Source organism: Lithobates pipiens, unplaced genomic scaffold (genome assembly GCF_037356315.1).
Source record: "Lithobates pipiens isolate NorthernLeopardFrog02 unplaced genomic scaffold, aLitPip1_a1.2 Scaffold_19, whole genome shotgun sequence".
NCBI classification, from domain to species: domain Eukaryota; kingdom Metazoa; phylum Chordata; class Amphibia; order Anura; family Ranidae; genus Lithobates; species Lithobates pipiens.
In genome coordinates this window covers 421,153,824-421,174,579 of record NW_027507764.1, presented here as the reverse complement: position 1 = coordinate 421,174,579, position 20,756 = coordinate 421,153,824, and the positions used below count along the sequence as shown (strand labels likewise).

At 39.2% G+C, this 20,756-nt stretch overlaps 1 protein-coding gene across 2 annotated transcripts in view; it reads right to left on the bottom strand.

The window, feature by feature from the left end:
* RBBP8 (RB binding protein 8, endonuclease) overlaps nt 1-8,618 on the bottom strand; it is a 150,167-nt gene extending 141,549 nt beyond the window's left edge. For both annotated transcript variants that reach the window (XM_077492565.1, XM_077492568.1), the window contains exon 1: nt 8,344-8,618. The gene's annotated coding sequence lies outside the window, so the exon portion shown is untranslated. The remainder of the gene's footprint in view (nt 1-8,343) is intronic.
* Nucleotides 8,619-20,756: the final 12,138 nt, after the last annotated feature.

Genomic DNA, 20,756 nt, shown 5'->3' with positions numbered 1-20,756 from the left:
AGGACATTTTTTCTTAATGTATTCTATGCATTAAGATAAAAAACCTTCTGTGTGCAGCAGCCCCCCTAATACTTACCTAAGCCCCATCTCTGTCCAGCGATGTGCACGAGTGCCTCGGCCATACGGGACTCCCCCTCCTGATTTGCCGGGATACAGTAGTGACGCCATTGGCTCCTGCTGCTGTCAATCAAAGTCAATTAGCCAATCAGGAGAGAGAGAGGGTGGAGTCAAACCAAGGCTCCGTGTCTAAATGGACACACAGAGCTGCAGCTTGTCTCGGGTGCCCCCATAGCAAGCTGCTTGCTGTGGGAACATTCAACAGGAGCTAGGGACCAGGAGTGCCAGCCAGGGACCCAAGAAGAGAAGGATCCAGTCTACTCTGTGCAAAACCACTGCACAGAGCGGGTAAGTATAACATGTCTGTTATTTATAAATAAAAAACAAGACATTAAATATGATAGATAAATATAAATCGGTTTATTTAATTACACTGGAATTATACTTAGTGCAAAAGATATACTGTACGAAACAGACTAACCTCTGACAGCCAATCCAATGTTACCCTTCATCAGTTTAGAGTAGTCAGAACATAAAATATGATTGCTGATAGTTTGTGCTACACATATCACACAATGGCCTCCATTTACCTCTATGGTGGACAGGTTTGTAATACGTAAACACTGTTATTTATTGTTGTATTTTATATCAGATAAATGAAAAAGATCTGTTCAGATTGTGACTGCTCAGAGTTCTGACCCATACCACAAGAGCAAAACAGCCATTGCTTATCAAAGAAGTAAATGGGGGGCCGATACACATGTCATGTGCATAATGTGCTTTTATAGTATGTGGAAATTATATTTTAAGATTAAATGTCCTTTACACCCACTGAGGTTAAAAAAATACAAGTTAAACAATTGGTCTTTATGTTACATAGTAATTGAGGTTAATATTTAACGTTATATGTAATTTGCAGAACTTCTACTGTACATAAATGTGACAGCTGGCCAAAATGAAAATATCTTTAAGACAGTGCTGACTTGTAAACCTTTGATGTATGTTATTACTGAGGTAGGCAGAAGAATCGCAGCTGGTAAATGGAAACCTATAAATTTTTTTTTTTTTAGCAGGAACATGGGGAATGCAGTTCTGCCATCTCCTGCACAGAATGAAAAGGGGGCTGGGGTGTGCTGGAAGGTCTATTGATGTTGACTGCTGAGGATCTATTTTAGCTGGGGTTCTAGTGTTGCTGGGGGGGGGGGGGTGTCAATTGTTGCTGGAGTTATCTATTATTTTGCGGGGGACCTTGTTGTTGCTGGTGGGAGATCTTTGACTCTGGGGTCCTTATGTTGTTGGGAAGGGGGGAATCCACTGTTGATGGGGGAGAGTCTATTGATGCTGGCTGTCGGGGTATCTTTTGTTGCTTGCAGGGGTCTTTGTTGCTGGGGCAGATCTAGTGTTGCTGGTGGGTATCTATTTTTGGTGGAGGTCTACTGTTGCTGGGAAGGGGCTTGTGTTCCTGCGGGATCTGTTGATGCTGGGGGGGGGGGTCTATTATCATTAACCAATTCTGTACAAATTACTTATCCCTGCAAAATGATACTTGGCTCTGTATTCCCTAAAAAGGCCAGTACTATGAGGTTGATAGGGATAAGGGACGGTGCTCAGAAGTAGGTCAGAGTGGAGAGAGTACCTGCACCTATTGTTTAGTAAAAAAAAGCCCTAACCCTATATATAGTGGGTGCAGTATGTATCAGTTTCTAACCAACTTAAAACCCTAACCATAGTTTATCTACATGTAGTTATCTGTATTAAAGTAAAAAGGGATTTTCAAGGAGCCTTTAAGGTAGACCTGTCATGAAAATAAATATAAAAAATAAAAATAAAAATAAATATATATATATATATACACACACACACACACACACACACACACACACACACACACACACACACACACACACACACACACACACACACACACACACACACACACACACACACACACACACACACACACACACACACACTCTTCTTCTGAAAATGGTGGATGCCTGGGGTTAAATGCTGATGCCTTGACTGCACAGCTTTGTGAGTGACTGACCTGGACCAAGTATAGAAATAAAGAATTCCAACCTATCTTTGACCTATGAGTTAGAGGTATTTAAAGTTTATCTAAACTGAAGAGAAACAAATGTAATATACCTCAGTCTTCAAGTCCTCAGATGTGGTGGCTGCATTTGTTTTCTTTTTTTTCCCAGCTTTTTTTCCCTTTTAATCAGTACCTGATCATTTACAATGTAACTAATAAGAATGAAGCCCAGGGGGACAGCATAAAGAAGTTATCAGCTCATAAGATTTCTCACAGCAGCAACAATATTTTTGCTCTGGTATATTTAATGGATCAAAAGGGATTTAGTAATAGATGTTCATTGTTAGAGTTTATATTCATTTTAACCAGACACAGTCAGACACCAAACATGCCGAAATGGTTCAAACTCATTGCCTTACTTAGGCTGTTTAGAAACACCCTAGGCTCCTGTCTGCCCATAGTCCATAAAGAGAATTGAAGAAAACCAGTATAAAGTAGCAAATCTTTAGGAATGTTTATTTCAAAGCGAACATAGAGTTCCAAAGATTTATGCTGACGTGTTTCTGCCAACAAGGTGACCTTAATCATAACTGACTGCCATTACCACATACTCATTAATATACTTCTCCTCACACACAGGTGGGTGGCGTGATCATCCTGATTAGTAAATAACAGAGCAATGTTAAAACCACAAATATATCATGACATACACAGGCCGCTATAATTCTCAGGAAACCAGCATTAGCTTAAGCATTTTTCTAATGATTGATTTACTTTAGGTAAGCAATTATTTATGGAACATTTTGGGTGGTTAAATGCGATTATCTGGGGAGTGAGCAAATCTTGTATGGAAAGATGGGTGGTCCTGGCCAGGTCTCTGTGATACACAAAGTATGTGTCTTAGTACTCAGGCTGTGTACCCATGCTCATGATAGTCTATGAACTAATAAATACATTAGTTTGAGAGCAAAATATCTACAGGCATACCCCACTTTTAAAGTACACAATGGGGTTTATTTACTAAAGTTGGAAAGTGCAAAATCAGGCTCACTTCTGCATATAAACCAATGAGCTTCCAGGTTTTATTACCAAAGCTTAACTGAATAATCTGGGGTTAGAAGCGCATTGGTTTCTGTACAGAAGTGAGCCTGATTTTGCACTTTCCTTTGGTAAATAAACCCCATTGTGTATTTAAAAGTGGGGTATGCCTGTATTGTACTGTCCAAGAAACTTTGAGAGCTTAATTTGTTGAGGGTAAGTCCAAGGCTCTGCTGCCCAGGAGGCCAATTAAGGCAGCTACCTCACATGGCACTGATGGAGAAATTATGGGGGGGGGGGGGCACTGAGGTCAGAGAGTCCATATTGGAAAGTTAATCCTCAGTGCAGCTCAAGAACACTGAGTCTGGTAATTGTAAATCCACAGGCTGTCTGAGTTCCTTTCCTGGCTGCTGCATTTGTTCAACAGGCAGTGGCGGAGACTCTTCAGTGATGTGGATCCTGTTACAAAAATTGCAAGTTCAAACTCACTGAGAACTTTTAACAGGCCTGACTGGCTATGTGTGTGTAGGTGCATCATAAATAAGAATATATTAATCAAATGCAATACACACGTTTTAACATTATTTACTATTACCTAATAATTAAACCTACCAGCCATTTTTGCCCCACCCCAAGGCAAAGATGGACACCTTGGGGAGCATCCGCTCCAAGCACAGCCCTGGATAAATCAAATAATAAGTAATAGCAAGTAAAGTTAAGAGACGTGTATCACGTTTTTTTTTTAATATACTTGTTTAAAGCCCACATTCAAACTGTAGTAATCAAACACACTGGATGTGCAAATAGGTTTTAAAATTGCCCAATGGGGCATTTATTTGAATATACTGTATATGCCATGTGGAAAGATAAACTTGGGCAATAAGCACATAAAAATATTCGACTTTTGCAAGTCCTGTTTTTCCTGAATTAACTACAGAACCTACTGAAAGCTTAATATGGTTATAATGACCATGGCAATGTACTGTAAAAGCAAATCCTGTAATTCATAATGGTGCTTCAAAGTTACAATTGCTTGATGAGAAAATATTATATTTTTACTGGCATTGTTTCTGTCAGGTATTTTTTTATGCATACAATATAATAATGTTTACTTCATAGTATTATTTTACTTGTTGATGTTTATTGCATAGTGGTTATGTTAAAATCACAGTTCAGTGTACATCGCTGATAGGTTAGATACCATAAGGCAGGATGGCAAGATAACATTTTAAAATGACATAAAGCCCTCGTCCACACCAGTGTGATTTGTCATGTAATTTGACAGTTCCAAATCGCATGACGAGTTACACCCCATTGCCGGAAATGGAACTGCTCAAATTGCCGCCAATCATGTTGCAGTGAAGTCGCAAGCCACAATGACATGAAATTATCTGCATCTTTGAAATCTCACTGAAGTAGCGCAATTTCAAAGCCGCACTGGTGTGAACCAGGGCTTAAACCAATAAGACTTTATGAAACACAACAATAGATCTCATTGCTATGTGTAATATATCAATTGTATGTAAATTGGCCCCAGCAATTTTGTCAAAAGGAAGTATTGATATTTAATTTATTGTGATGAAAACACCTTGGACACAAGCATGTATGCTGCACACAGTTGGGATGATACTACAGACATATCTCTTTTTGTGTTCTCAGTTTGTTCATAGCAAACAGCAAAATTGAACTATTCCCAATAGGCACAATGAAAACTGCAAATAATCAAGAAATATACTATATATATATATATATATATATATATATATATATATATATATATATATATGCACATACAGTATCTCACAAAAGTGAGTACACCTCTTACATGTGTGAACATTACATTTGTAAATATTTTACTATATCTTTTCATGTGACAACACTGAAGAAATGACACTTTGCTACAATGTAGTAGTGAGTGTACAGCTTGTATAACAGTGTAAATTTGCTGTCCCCTCAAAATAACTCAACATTAAAGTCTAAACCGCTGGCAACAAAAGTGAGTACACCCCTAAGTGAAAATGTCCAAATTGGGCCCAAAGTCTCAAAATTGTGTGGTCACCATTATTTTCCAGAACTGCCTAAACCATCTTGGGCATGGAGTTCACCAGAGCTTCACTGGTTGCCACTGGAGTCCTCTTCCACTGATCCATGAGACATCACGGAGCTGGTGGATGTTAGAGGCCTGTTCTGAGTGGAACCTGTTCTGTTAAACCGATGTATGGTCTTGGGGACCGTGCTGCAGCTCAGTTTCAGGGTCTTGCCAATCTTCTTATAGCCTAGGCCATCTTTATGTAGAGCAACAATTCTTTTTTTCAGATCCTCCGAGAGTTCTTTGCCATAAGGTGCCATGTTGAACTTCCAGTGACCAGTATGAGAGAGTGAGAGCGATAACATCAAATTTCACATACCTGCTCCCCATTCACACCTAAGACCTTGTAACACTAACTAGTCACGTGACACCAGGGAGAGAAAATGGCAAATTGGGCCCAATTTGGACATTTTCAATTAGGGGTGTACTCACTTTTGTTGCCAGTGGTTTAGACATAAATGTCTGTTTCGTGAGTTATTTTGAGGGGATAGCAAATTTACACTGTTATACAAGCTGTGCACGCACTACTTTATATTGTAGCAAAGTGTAATTTCTGCAGAGTTGTCACATGAAACGATATAATACAATATTTACAAAAATGGGAGGGGTGTACTCACTTTTGTGAGATACTGTATATATATATACATATATATATATATATATATATATATATATATATATATATATCTCAAGACACAAAAATGGTGTTACACTTCAAAAACCAAAGGGTAGTGAATTTTATCTGCTTCGACAAATGCTACATGGATTATTCTATGCAGTTATACACATGTTAAACTAGCTCAAGGACAGAATTCAGATTTCAAAGGGAGTCAGATGTTTTGTTTCACATTTTTTCCAATACAAGCACATTTTCCGACTGTAACTATTTTTTGCATAGTTTAAACATTTTTATATGTACAATACATTTTCTAGTATTATTATTATATTATAAAATATTTTACACTTTTTATGGCAAATACAACCTTAAAATGAACATTTTATTCAAAATATACAGCACATAGCTGTGTTTGTGAATGTATGTGTATTTTAGAACTGTATCTTAAAGACAGCCTTTCAACTGCCAATGAATACTTGGGTATGCAGAAATGAACCAATTTGACAAGGTAACATGATTTCACTGTTAACAAGCACATTAATGCCGATTAATACAGAATAACTAATTTTCTGCAGTGTCCAGCCTGCTTCCTGCAAAACTGTTGGAGATTTCAAGCCCAACAGACTTCAGTTTAGAACCAGGTAAATTAACTGCAGGTGTGTTAAAACAAAAGGCGTTTAAATTCTGAACGTTACTTTAAATCAGTTAAATATATTCCAGATATATTAAAACAGAAGGTGTTTAAAGTCAAACATTTTGACTTTAAAGTCTGAGTAGAAAAACCTGTCCTCTGCCAACATACTGCAGAGAAGGACCCCCTGCACTTTGTGTGGAAGCAGTGGTCTCTCTGCAGAGCTCTGAGGTGTCCCCAGGTAAGTCAGGGTTAGCACTTCCTATTAGCAAAGTTTACACTGATTGGAGAGCTCAAGCTCTGGTACAGCAGAACCTGAACCTCTGCAGAGGGAACACTGTTTCTACACAGAAAGCAAAGGTCCTTCTCTGCAGCATGCTGGCAAGAAAGGCATTTTCTACTCAGGGTGGCCAAGTGTCTCAGCTTGCTTCTATAAATGCAATATGATCATAATATGATCATTTGATAAAAAAAATACATTTTTGCATAGTACATAAATGCAGATATTTCATTTTTCAACATTCATTTATAACACTGTTTAAAAGACTATTTTGAATAAAAGTGCAGAATAGCCAGCACGAGGTACATAGACCTCTATATTTCTAAATCATGTAATACATGTTTGTTTTCAATTATTTTGCCTCATTTTCGTCCTATGAATGGTGTTGATAACAGAAGGAAAACAAGAAAGAATAAAATACCTATGTTTTATGGCTACAATGCCACACCTCTACTGAACATGCAGAGAATTATGACAATGGGAAATTGCTCTATTCTCATTATCACCTATTATCACAGATCTTTCATGTAGTGGAGAAGACCAAAGTCCTTGTTTCCCAAGAGATAATCACCAATAAAAACAATAGCAGTTTTTTTAAACACAGAGAAATAGGATTGTTTTAATAGGGAGGTACACTGAAGAGTTTTATCCTGTAAATAGATAAAAATTTAACTTCGCCACTTTATTTTATTTGACCACTTTTTATCATTTTATTTTATTTGACCACTTTATTATTTATGGTTGGTCGGGGTTGGTGCTGCTTTATTTTTCACATGCCTTGGTTTAGAAACACTGATAAAAGGTTATCCATAAATGAATTAAAATTTAAAGAATAATGAATTTGCAAAAATAAAAAAGAGAAAAGATTTTTTTTAAAGATCTGTCATTTTTTATAATTTTGTATGAACACTAATAGGCACCAGCAGATAATATATTTAAAGTCTCCAAAATGTCCAAAATTGTTTATTAATTTAATAATGTTAATGATAATGGAGCAGAGTATTCCAGATATGTGAAAAACTGATGGAGATTGGGAAATTTATTTCTGCCTTACAACATGATCTGAAAGTTCCTATTGTCCTAAGCTAAAGAATGTTCCAGGACACAGAGGCATGATAAAACCTGCCTTCATGCCTTCCTATACAGTTTATCTGGAGCATAATACACAAGTTGTGGGGCTAATAGGTTATAACTTAGCTGTAGACCCGTCCTCCCCTCTATGTATGCCATTTGTTGGTCATATCACTTTACCCTGAGTTGTGTCCAGTATGGTATGGTCGTTGCATCCTGCACTGACTTCCCATGTGGTAATGTCTTGCTATTGTTAGAAGATAACTGACAACATTATTGTATTGCAAAGATTTAATAAATACTACATTTTGCAGTTTCATAAATTGTACTTTTTGCAGTTTCATATTAAGTGACTATAAATGATTTATTATGGTGCTGTGCACTTTCAGAAAAAAAAATTAACACTCTAAATTGCTTATATGTTGTACCCTGTAAAGGAAGACTGTACATAAATATGTAAAATGTATATATACTTAGTATCACAAGTAAAACCCACTCCCTAGTAAAGTATTAATAACGTACTTACAGTTGTGTAATGTTCCTGTGGAATAATATTTGTCAGTCCTATAGCTGCAGGCTCACACATAGATGGTGAAATGTAACCTGGACCATCCTGGGGCAGCTGCCGCTGGTGTGTATGTAAGTGGAGCTACACCTCACATATATACAACGTGCAATGGATATCCTAATATGCTTTTCATTCAACTCGCTGGGCAGGTTTCTACATTCTGTGTAACATGGAATGATACCAGAATTTGTTGGCATATGAAGCCAGTCAAACCGGTTCTTCAATCATCTAGGAACAAGTCCAACCAGTCTGCATCAAAGGCTAGAGCAACAAGCTGTGGCTCAGCACCACTAAGCTCCATCCACTTCTGTGAATGATTCATTCCTTCGTTAACTCCCAACGAATAGGGAGAGAATGTTGTAGCCTCCAGCAAAATAATTTTGCAGACTCCAGTAGGAGTGGCGCAAGCATCCATGTCAAGTACAGAACGATCCTTTAAAATACATTAGCTAAGCTTGAGTTTAGTTTTTACTTCTCACAAAAGTACTAGGGGGGTCAGAAGGCAATAACAGATGAGGTAGTGAAAACTTTTTCAAACGATCATTTATTTGTATTGTTCTGGTGCACAGACACGTGCAGGCAAGAATCCATGCCCTGCAGGCATGAAAATTAATGTAGTGTATGCACTCTGCTGGGAAATATACAGCGTGTAATTCCTGGCTGCTGAAAAAATTATCTGTTTATATATTATACTCAGTGGATAGGACTTTCCTTTCTGAAGTAGTTGCAGGGTAATGTATACAAATTACCACAAGGGCTTGTTTACTATGGTCACATTGGCCTGCATTTTGTGACATAAGAAACAGTTCTATCAAATGCAGCATCCAGTATGTGCGTTATTTTTTGTTTTGTTTAATAATTTTTTTTTTGCAAATTACAAAGAGGATAGAAAATACAAACTGACAAAGCTGTCTCAAAAAATAAGTAAACACAGATGCAATGGGGTTGATTCACTAAAACTGGAGAGTGCAAAATCTGGTGCAGCTGTGCATGGTAGCCAATCATCTTCTAATTTCAGCTTGTTCAAGTAAGCTTTGACAAAAAAATAAATAAAAATAAATTAGAAGCTGATTGGTTTGTATGCACAGCTGCACCAGATTTTGTACTCTTCAGTTTTCGCAAATCAACCCAAGTGTGTATTAAGCATCGTACACACACTTAAATTTTCGGATGACCGAACGTCTGTTTTTTGTGGCATGCTAGTCTCATGACGAAACTGAAGAGGTTACGCAGAATACGAAAATTTTCGTACAACAGAATACAACATCAGAAGTGACATAATATGTTGAATAGTTTTGCATGTATTCTTTCATTTCTGAGCATGCGTAGTCTTGCTCTTACGATTTTTTTCCGTGCAGAAGCTATGTACTATACAATTTTCCTTTAGGCTCCGTTCACATGCAGTATATTATTATTATTATTATTATAATGCAGGTTTTATATAGAGCCAACCGTTTGCACAGTGCTTTACTTTAACATGAGGGCAGAAAGTACAGTTACAATACAATTCAATACAGGAGGAATCAGAGGGCCCTGTTTGTTAGAGCTTACAATCTACAATATGCAAATTGGATGCGTTTTGAACAGCATTCGATTTACATGATATGTAAATCAAGCCGGCTTTCTATGGAGCCGGTTCACATATGTGCGGTGCAGCGGCAGTGCAAATTCGATGCAAATTTAAAAAGAGCCCCATGCGTTTCTTGAGAACTGCAGTGTGGTTCCTATGTGAATTTCAGGCTCATTGTCTTCTATGGGAACACATCTGAATATCACATCGAATCAATTTTAAACATGAATTATAATCTGAAAAAAAAACTCCAATCCTTTCGTGTTTGGTATGGATTTTGAAGTTGAAGTAAACCTTCCTATCATTTTTAGCCATGGAAGCTGCTATCTTAAAGTGGAAGTAAACCCTGATGGGTTTACTTCCTCTTTGATTCCCTGTAAAGGTAAAGCATAATGGACTACTATGCATCGCATAGTAGTCCATTATGTGTCACTTACCTGACACAGGAGCCAGCGAAGTCGCCGCTGCCCCCTTGTGTACGGAGCCTCCATCTTCTTGGTGGGTCTCGCTGCTCCGGCGCTGTCATTCAACAGAGCCGCGATGACATCACTCCAGCGCATGCGCACGGGAGCCGACACTCGCGGCACATCACTGTTAACAGCGGCGTGCTCAGTGCGCCTGCGCATGCGCCATAAACAGCGGTGCCTGTCTTTTGCCAAATATTTCCTAAACCATGTAGGTTTAGGAGATATTTCTTGGACCTACAGGTAAGCCTTAATCTAGGCTTACCTGTAGGTCAAAGTGGTTTGTAAGGGTTTACAACCACTTTAAACCTCTGTTTAATCTTCAACTGCCATGATGCTGCACATGTGATCAGTTATGACACCATCAATTCAATGGTTTGGCAGTTTTGTTGAGAGCACAACCAATGAGAGAGTTACATTTCCGGCACATGCAGGGAATGTGTCAGAAACCATGAATTAGACTGAGACAGAAGTACAGTTAAATCTCACTTCTTTAATAATAATAAAAAAAGGTAAACAGAGTAAATGTAGTCAAAACAAAGCCAGAGTTATGGAACCGGATTGGATAGTCAGACAAGCCAAAACGTCAGGGAGCCAGAGATGAGCGTAGTAGAACAGCAAGCGGGATCTGTACCCAGAAGGAATGTCATCCAAGCAAGTCTTTAACAGGCATACAGGAGAGTGTCTCTAGAGATGTGACTAAGGGGAAGGCAGAGATCATTTGAGCTGGATGGCTTAAGTAGGCAGGACTGATGAGCAGGATATCATCAACAGGTGAGTCACTGTGGAAAGATAGGAGCTGGCAATTAGCCGATGGCTGAGAGGCCAGCTCAGAGAAGGAAGGGCTGAGCCTAGCCCTGACAGAATATAACTGTTTTTTGAAACTGTTAAATCAATGGGTTTACCTCCGCTTTAAGGGCAACCCTACACCAAAATGTAAAAAAAAAAAAAAATGGCATGGGGAACGCCCCAGATCCATACCAGACCCTTATTCAACCATGCAGCCTGGAAGGCCAGGAAAGTGGGGGGACGAGCGAGCACCCACCCCCTGAACCATACCAGACCACATGTTCTCAACATGGGGAGTGCTTTGAGGTAGGGGAGCACTGCCCCCCACCCCAAAGCACCCTGTCCCCATTTTGATGGGGATGTGGTTGTGGGGATCTGCGGGCAGGGGGCTTATCGGAACCAGGAAGCCCCCTTCTAAACAAGGGGACCCCCAGATCCTGCCCCCTATATGACTGAGTATGGGGTACATTGTATCCATACTCATGTACCAAAAAAAGTGTCAAAAAGAAATAAAAACACAGACACAGTTTTTAACAATTCCTTTAATAAAAATAAAAAAACAAATGTCCCCCCAGTGTAGATTCATCATCAATCACAATGGCAGCTGCCACCGCCAATCCAGAAAAAAAGCTCAGCAGGTAGAATTCCTAAAAAAAAAAAAGTATTTCAAGTGCTTATTTGCAGTGTTTTCCCTACCTGTAAACATTTTTTGTAATAATCTGCAATGTATTGCAAAATGATTGGGCATGTGACAGGGCCCATAGAAAATGAATTGCCTATGCAACAAACATCAATGCATCAGAAAAACTTGCAGGCATTATTATAAATAGGTCATTAGAACAGGTACCGTTGGTGCCCCAGGATTGTATTAGGATAGGGAACCTAATGGTAGCCAGTTACTACATAACCACGGTGAGTCTGTAGGATAAGTTACAAGAACTTATACAGATTACTTGCAGTTTGATTTGCATTTATGTTGAAAAATATTGTCCCACTCAAGTCAGAAAAAAAAAAATGACATTGTTGGAAAGTGTTCTGTTAAAGGAGAATATGTGATTATCTGATCTCTACTAATTTTTATTAAAGGAGTATGTCCGTTCATATTTGTGTAGAGTAATAAAGTTTCCACTAATACTTTACAATTCCAGGACCAACCTAATGGTCTCAGTGTAGTGAGCACTGGACAGAACTTTCTTCTTATTTTTAATTATAAAAGATCCTTATTTATGAATTAACATGGGGGAAAAAAAGCAGAATCTGGCACTAAATATACATGAATAGCCTTTAACCAGGACTTCTATCCACAATGTGGAGGAAATTACTATGTCAAATAGATTTTTGGAATTGCAACAGGAAATAATGCTTCCTAAGCTGGCCATAGATAGATCAAAATTCAGCCGATTCAGCAGGAACCAAATTTCAATCAGTGTGTGGTCGTTCCTGGCAGGAGCATTTTAGAGAACGTTTCTCGATCAGCAACTGCAGACTATGATCAGTGTATTCTGACAGCAGTAGGTGCAGCTGTCCGAATATAATGTGCCCATGGGGGAAGGTTCCCATCCACGTCAGTTATGTGAATGGAAAAATCTGTTAGTTTTCCCTAGCTTCAAGCTGGCCATAGATTGACTGATATTCAGGAATGTGCTGCTGAAGCTTCAGTGTTCAGTTCGGAGCATGGTGTGTGTTCTTCATCACATCGGTCTGTTGCTGCTCCAGTGCAGGTCAGGGATGCTCCCCATTTTTTGAATCCTTAAAGTGTTACTAAACCCACAATAGTAAAATCTGTATATGCAGTAAAGCATGCTTGTTATACTCACTGTGGAACCCAAGGAGTTAATCCTCCACATTGTGTAAAAAGGCTGTTTGATCCTGTCTTCTCTGATACTCCCCTTCTGCTGTCCCCAATCCATCATATGATAAAACAGAGACTCAAGGACAAGCTGCACAAGCTCAGTTTGGTGTGCATTGCTAGACAGTTCTGTTTCTTGGGAGGGTGCATGTAATCAGCACAGAGCCAATCAGCACTGTCCAGACAAAGGGTCAGGGTTCCTGCAGCCTCATAGGACAGTCAGAGCAGAATGAAAACTCCTCTTACAAGCTTTAACCAGATACTGATGGAAGTCACAAGACTGTTATATACTGCTGATGAGAAAAGGTATTTAGCAGTTTATATTTACTAAAACTATTGCATTTTCATGTTCTGTGTACTGTGGGAGGCCACATATAGTGAATGCAGGTCCTGGGTTTAGTAACGCTTTAAGTTATACTGAATTTCTCAAAGAGCCAGTAGATTTAAAGTCTTCATTTTGGCGTCACATAAGGGTGGCTGATCATTTTTTGTTCTGTCTGTAAAATCAGTGTTTCTCAACTCCAGTCCTCAAGGCGCCCCAACAGGTCATGTTTTCAAGATTTCCTTCAGATGAAACGGCTGTGGTAATTACTAAGGAGTGAAACTGATCAAATCACCTGTGCAAAATAATGGTAAGTCTGAAAACATGACCTGTTGGGACGCCTTGAGGACTGGAGTTGAGAAACACTGTGGGTTATTTACGAAAGGCAAATCCACTTTGCACTGCAAGTGCGCTTGGAAGTGCAGTCTCTGTAAATCTGAGGGGAAGATGTGAAATAAGGGGAAGCTCTTCTGATTTTATCATCCAATTATGTGCAAGCTAAAATGCTGTTCTATATTTTCCTTGCATGTCCCCTTCGGATTTACAGCCACTGCACTAAGTTCCAAGTGCACTTGTAGTGCAAAGTGGATTTTCCTTTCGTAAATAACCCCCACTGTGTTAAATGACCACAGATAGCAGACATCACAACATATGTACAGAGCCAATCACTTTCTGCTTGCAATGACCAATTTGTCCAATGTGTAAATAGTTCTGATTCTGCTGTGTAATGAATGTTTCACTGACTTTAACATATGGATTAATGGAGTCTCATTTGGCAGCTGAATGAGTAAGCTATTAAATCAAACACACCCTGTCTCTTTCTGCTCGATGAATATACTACAGATTTGTACATGATCAGATTATTGCTGTTTCAACATTTCTGTTCATGCTTTAAGCGCTCTTTGATGAAAGAAAGAATGGATTTAAAGATTCTTCTTAAACAATTTTTCCAGTCAAGATAATTAGCATCATGCTAGAGGGCATGTTATTTAGAAGTCTGTATTATGCTTTAAAGAAGAAGCTGTGGAACTGGAGTTAAAAAAAAAAAAAAACAGGTCTAAAAGCGCAGGGAGAAGTGGAAAATTCTGTCAATCTTCAAAACATTTTAGCTTTTGGGTGTTGTTTGATCATTTCCAATTTTTTTTTAAGTTTGTGGTTTATATGTTTGTAAAATGGTGCATATTTGACATTGCGATAACCGATTTATAATCAAAGGGTTTATAGGACTCTTAAATAGATAAAAATGTTTTTTTTTTAAGTAAGGCTGGATTCACACCTATGCATTTTTTTGCATTTTGCTGATTTGCAATACAGTCCATTTAACATGGTTTCCTATGGAACACGTCCTGTAGTGCAAATCTGCAAAATGCAAACAGCACAAAAAAAGCATAGGTGTGAATTCAGCCTAAATGTGCAAAGAAATATGCATTATGGTTACTTACTGACCTAAAAAACTTACAGGCTGGTTATGCAGACTTCAGTAGCTGCAAGTTTGTTCCAGGTCATTCACTCACTAGATGATACTAGATCAAGATGAGAAAGATGGCCCAAGAACCTGCAAGTTTAGAAATATGACAACATACATTAATAAAAAATAAAAATAAAATTAATGGTGTTCCTATTGGAAGTTCTGGTTGTTCTTCAATTATTATTAAGGAACACTTTCTGGTACTTTGTCAAAGTGCCTTGAAAGAGCCACTCCTGTGTCTCCAGCGTGAAAGCACCAAGGGACTGGCAGGACGCTAAAAAAAGTCTTGCTAGCAGGATCTTTGGAGCGGTGAAGGAGTGGTGTGTATAGCGTTCCTCCACCACTCCTAGCCATTGAAATCAATGGGGAAGCGCGGTTATACCACTGGCAAAGCCCTGCTACATCAGCGTTTTGCAGGCGGTTTTAACCCTTTTTCGGTCGCTAGCGGGGGTTAAAAGCGCCCAGCTAGCCAGCAAATACCTCTGCAAATACGAAAGTAAAGCGCTGCTAAAAATAGCAGCACTTTACCGCTGATGCCACCCCAGTGTGAAAGCAGCCTAAGTACATGCTGTATTACATGCTGTTCATACTCACTCAGTGACTATGCAATTTGTTTTCTGTAGTCTGCAAAATACTTGGTAGATCCTGCTGTTCACTGTCCCTCCCTCCTAGTATGGGTCCCCGCTGCAGCCTGAGATTGTGTAGACAAACTGTTGCCACATCTAAGCTAGTGTTACTAAACCGACAACAGTAAAAACTGTCTGTATATGCAGAATAGCATGCTTGTTATACTCACTGTGGAATTGAAGGAGTTAATCCTCTGCATTGTGTAAAAAGGCTCTTTGACACTATATGGACAGATCCTTCCCTCCTGCACTGTCTATCTTGGCAAGGCCATATAATACAGTTAGGGTAGCCATCCTGCACATGCTCAGTTTAGTCTCTGTTGCTGAAGAGAATATTTCCTGTTTCAGTTGAACTGTTCCGGCCACATGATATTGACATTACACATGTGGGCGTGTATACAGGCTGTAGTGGAAATCTCCTCCTACATGAAAACTCAGCACTGGAAAACTGTGCAGTTTATCATGTGACCGTGGTATACAGATCAGCAAAAAAGGAGAGGAACTATTTTCATATTACTGGGTTTAGTAACACCTTAATTCTTCCTTTCTCTTATCTGTGCAGCCCATGTGACAGTGCACTCGCTCCCTCCTCCGCCATGCCCGCTAAGCAGTTAACACAATGGGGGTGGGATATTACTTGTTGATTGATGGAGGCTTCACGTCCCTGCAATTCTGAGCACATACTAACAATAGACACAGGCTTGAGGGGCATGAAACAGGATGTGATTGGCAGAACCTTTCCCTAGATAGCCCACACCATATTTTTGCACAAACGCATATTAGATTTAGGTTCAAATACATATTTGCATGTTTATTGAAAACATTTTTTTGATACGAATTATGTATTTTTCCTCCATATTCCAAAGGCAATTTTTTTTTTGTGATTAGCAGCAAAGGACCAGAAGCTCCTCCCACTGATGTTTCCCTGCAGACAGAGTGGGAAAGAGCACAGGTCACATGACAGTTGCATATTGATTATGAAAAAACTTTCTTTGTTTTTTTTTTATTAAAATAAATGCAGTGCCATCATCCTTTTACATAAAGAGAAGGGTTAATGTAAATTAAATAGTGTGTGTTTAGTATCTGTTTAACTTTTCTTCCTGGAGCTTCCATCTGCTGTTGGGACAGCCATCTTGGGCACTCTCAGTAGAATATCATACAGGGAAATCAACTTTAGACAGCTGCCAAATAACTTAAATGCCACACAGACACAACATGCAGATTCCATGCGGATAGTGTTCTGACTGGGCTTCGAACTGAGGACACCCAAGACCACAATTAATCCTTAGTGCTGAACCAATAGAAGTATTTTTAAAAAGCTACATCAACGCAGTCTTTATACATCGTTTTCTAACATCTAGCAGTGAATATTTGTGTACATCAAATGGTTGGAGTGGGCCATACTTAGTTGTTATCAGTTACCGTTACCGTTACCGTTATCAGTAAAGTAGATCTAGATAGGTTAGTAAATTATAATGTATGTCCAATAATTGGTTTATGCATAGGCACCTTTAGACAGCCCATACATTAATCATTTTTCGTTCAGCCACCAGGTTAAACGAAAAAAAAAAAAAAATATGACCCAATTACCTTATCTCCACTTTCAAGGTGGATGGGGGAATCACTCCCATTGTACTATTGTGTTCTGATGGCAGGGAGACTTCCCCAAAGTCAGAATTCACTGATCAGTGCTGCCAGCTCTAGCTGGCAGCACTGATTGATCAGAAAAAAACAGATAGGGCAGATCGATTTCTGTACAACCAGGGTGCCCATACATGGACTAAAATTCGGCTGGTCCCTGCTGAACCGGCTGAATTTCAAACCATGTATGGTCAGCTTTGGTGTTAGTCTCTGAGTATTAACCAAATACAATAGAAAGTCTGTGCAACAAATTGAAGCTAATATTTACTATATTCTTTTCTCGGATCATTAATATTTGTTTTAACTAAGTAATTACAAAGAATGTCTGTTAATATCCTGGCTTAGCTTGTTCCCTGCAGGTGATATAGGTATGTTGATTGTTGCGACCTTTTCTGCTAATGGCCAATCAAATGCTAAGTTTATCAGGGCTTTTTATCACATAGATAACAATTCCGTACAGAGCTCTCATTTTTAATTTTGGAAAATGATCAACTTACTTTTTAATAGCAAAGGAAATAAAACAGCTTTTGAGAAATGATAGTGTGTCAATAATTATATATGTAGGATGTAATCCATAAAGAGTAGTATAGTATTAGTGTTTTACAGGGGATTTAGTATAAAAGTTGAACTAGTTATATAGAAAGTGAGCGTTGCTTTGTTAGTGATAAGTTATAGCATAGGTTTATTTGGCATGAGAATTTTGATGTACAGGAGTCATAAATGTGTTAGGATTATATGTTTATGTTGAGAAATTAACAGTCAGGTTTAGGTGTCAATATTTAAATTGAAGGGTATGGTGAAAGTTGAGGATACACCTTAGTAGACCAAAGCTGGGAACATACTATTCATTTTTTTTCCCGTTCAACCAGTGAGTTGAATGAAAAAAATGAAACAAAACAAAAGACTTGCATCCACAAAAGTGAGGTGAATGAAAGAATCCTCCTTTCTGTGCTATTGTATTCTAGCAGCGGGTCCTCCACTGTCAGCAGGGCTGGTGCAAAGATTTTTGACCTTAGGCATAACCTAATTTTGCCACTCCCCATGGCTTCACCCCTGACTCCACCCCCTTTGTCCTGCCCAGGTATACCCCACCTTTTTAATGAAGCACCTATCAAATGCAGCCTACCAGAGCCCATCAAAAGCAGCCTCACCAGTGCCCATTAATGCAGCCTCACCAGCGCCAGATCAAAATTTGGCCAGTCCCTGCTGAACCAGCCAAGTTTCATTCCTTGTGTACCTGGCTTTAGATTAGGGGTTGGGTTGACAGGGTTGGTATTAGGGCAGGGGTGTCCAACTCAAGGCTCATGGGCCACATGTGGCCCAACACAGAATTAGAACCAAAATATCCAATGAGCACCTTAAGAATTCACTGAGAATTGCTACCACATCCATTGAACCTGATATTGATCCGTTATTCAAATATCACACTAGATTTATGTTGCACTCTTTAACTTTTATAATAAAAATATTTCTAAATAAATGAATTTTTATTACTCAAATAGATACATTATCTATATCAGTTGTCGTTCACTTCTGGTCTCCCTGACTTTTTCTGCTCATCAGCTATCCTTATTGTTAGTGTATTTTATGTGTGGCCAAAGATAGTTCCTCTCTTTCCAATGTGGCCCAGAAAGATGAAAAGGTTGGACACCCCTGTATTAGGGGTAAATGTGGGGAAGTGCAGCTTGGTGTGGCGGCATTAAATACTCAGTCCAGTTACATAGTTACATAGTAGGTGAGGTTGAAAAAAGTCCATCAAGCCCAACCTATGGCATAGAACAGTACTTGTATTTAATTTAAAGTTCAGCAATTGACAGCAAGCCTGGCAGAATGGCTTCTGACTGGGTACACTCACAGAATGCAATAGCGATGTGTAGCAGAGCAGGTCTCAGGTGTCCCAACAGCATCTGCCTTGAGAGTCACATCCAATCAGATAGCTTCCCCAATGACCCAGAAAACCATAGAGGAACCATGTTGAGCGCCACCTACAGTAGAGAAAATAGACTGCACTTGCCTACAGGGGTCTGGATGCAGAAAAGGTCAGCAGTTGCAGCCACATTTAGTAAGGTACAGGGTTCCTTTGAAATAAAGAATGGGGGTTCTCTGGCTCAGTATAAAAGCTTGGTTTAAATTTTTTCCTTAACTACAGTGCAGATTATTTTTCTTTATGCAATATAAAGCAATAGGTCTGTAAAATCATGCCATTTTAATATATTTGCATGAATGTAAATCTGTATCAATGAATACATCATTAAAACGGAGTTCCACCCAAAAGCAGAACTTCCGCTTTAAGGAATCCTGACATGCCAAATTTGGCATGTCGTTTTTTTGGGGGGGGGGGGGGTGGGGGCATTCGGGACGTGTAGCGCAAATCGCACATGTGTGGTGTGCACCCGGCTGTGAAGCCGCAAGTTGTCACAGCCGGGTACCCACAGTCATGATGCCGGCGCTGAGAAGAGGAGAGGGAGAGAACCAAGGCTTTGGGTGGCCACATCGCTGAACCTTGGAACAGGTGAGTGGGTGTTTATTAAGTCAGCAGCTACACTTTTTGTGGCTGCTGACTTTTAATAAACACAAAAACGGCTGGAACTTTGCTTTAAGTGCCTTGTAAAAATATTCACCCCTCTTGGCTTTTTACCTATTTTGTTAAATTACAGCCTTTAGTTTAATTATCTTTTAATCTGAATTATTATAATAATATATAATTATTAATATTAAAAAAAAAATACATAAAACTATTCAGAAATAAACAGATAATTGGCATGTGCGTATGTATTCACCCCCTTTATTATGAAGCCTATAAAAAGCTCTGGTGCAACCATTTACCTTTAGAAGTCACATAATTATGTCCATCTGTGTGCAATCTAAGTGTCACATGATCTGTCATTACATATACACACCTTTTTAAAAGGCCCCAGAGGCTGCTGCCATGAAGACCAAGGAACTCTCCAAACAAGTAAGGGACAATGTTGTTGAGAAGTACAAGTCAGTTAGGTTATAGCAAAATATCCAAATCTTTGATGATCGCTAGGAGCACCATCAAATCTATCATAACCAAATGGAAAGAACATGGCACAACAGCAAACCTGCCAACACCAAAACTCACGGACCGGGCAAGGAGGGAATTAATCAGAGAAGCAGCACAGAGACCTAAGGTAACCATGGAGGCGCTGTAGATTTCCATATTAGAGACTGGAGTATCTGTACATAGGACAACGATAAGCCTTACGCTCCATAGAGTTGGGATTTATGGCAGAGCGGCCAGAAGAAAGCCATGACTTTCAGCAAACAACAAAATGGCCTGTTTTGAGTTTGCGAAAAGTCATGTGGGAGACTCCCAAAATGTATAGAGGAAGGTGCTCTGGTCTGATGAGACTAAAATTTTACTTTCGGACCATCAAAGAAAACGCTATGTCTGGCGCAAACCCAACACATCACATCACCCAAAGAACACCACCCCCACAGTGAAACATGGTGGTGGCAGCATCATGCTGTTGGGATGTTTTTCAGCAGTTGGGATGGGGAAACTGGTCAGAGTTGAGGGAAGAATGGATGGTGCTAAATACAGGGATATTCTTGAGCAAAACCTGTACCGCTCTGTGTGTGATTTGAGGCTAGGACAGAGGTTCATCTTCCAGCAGG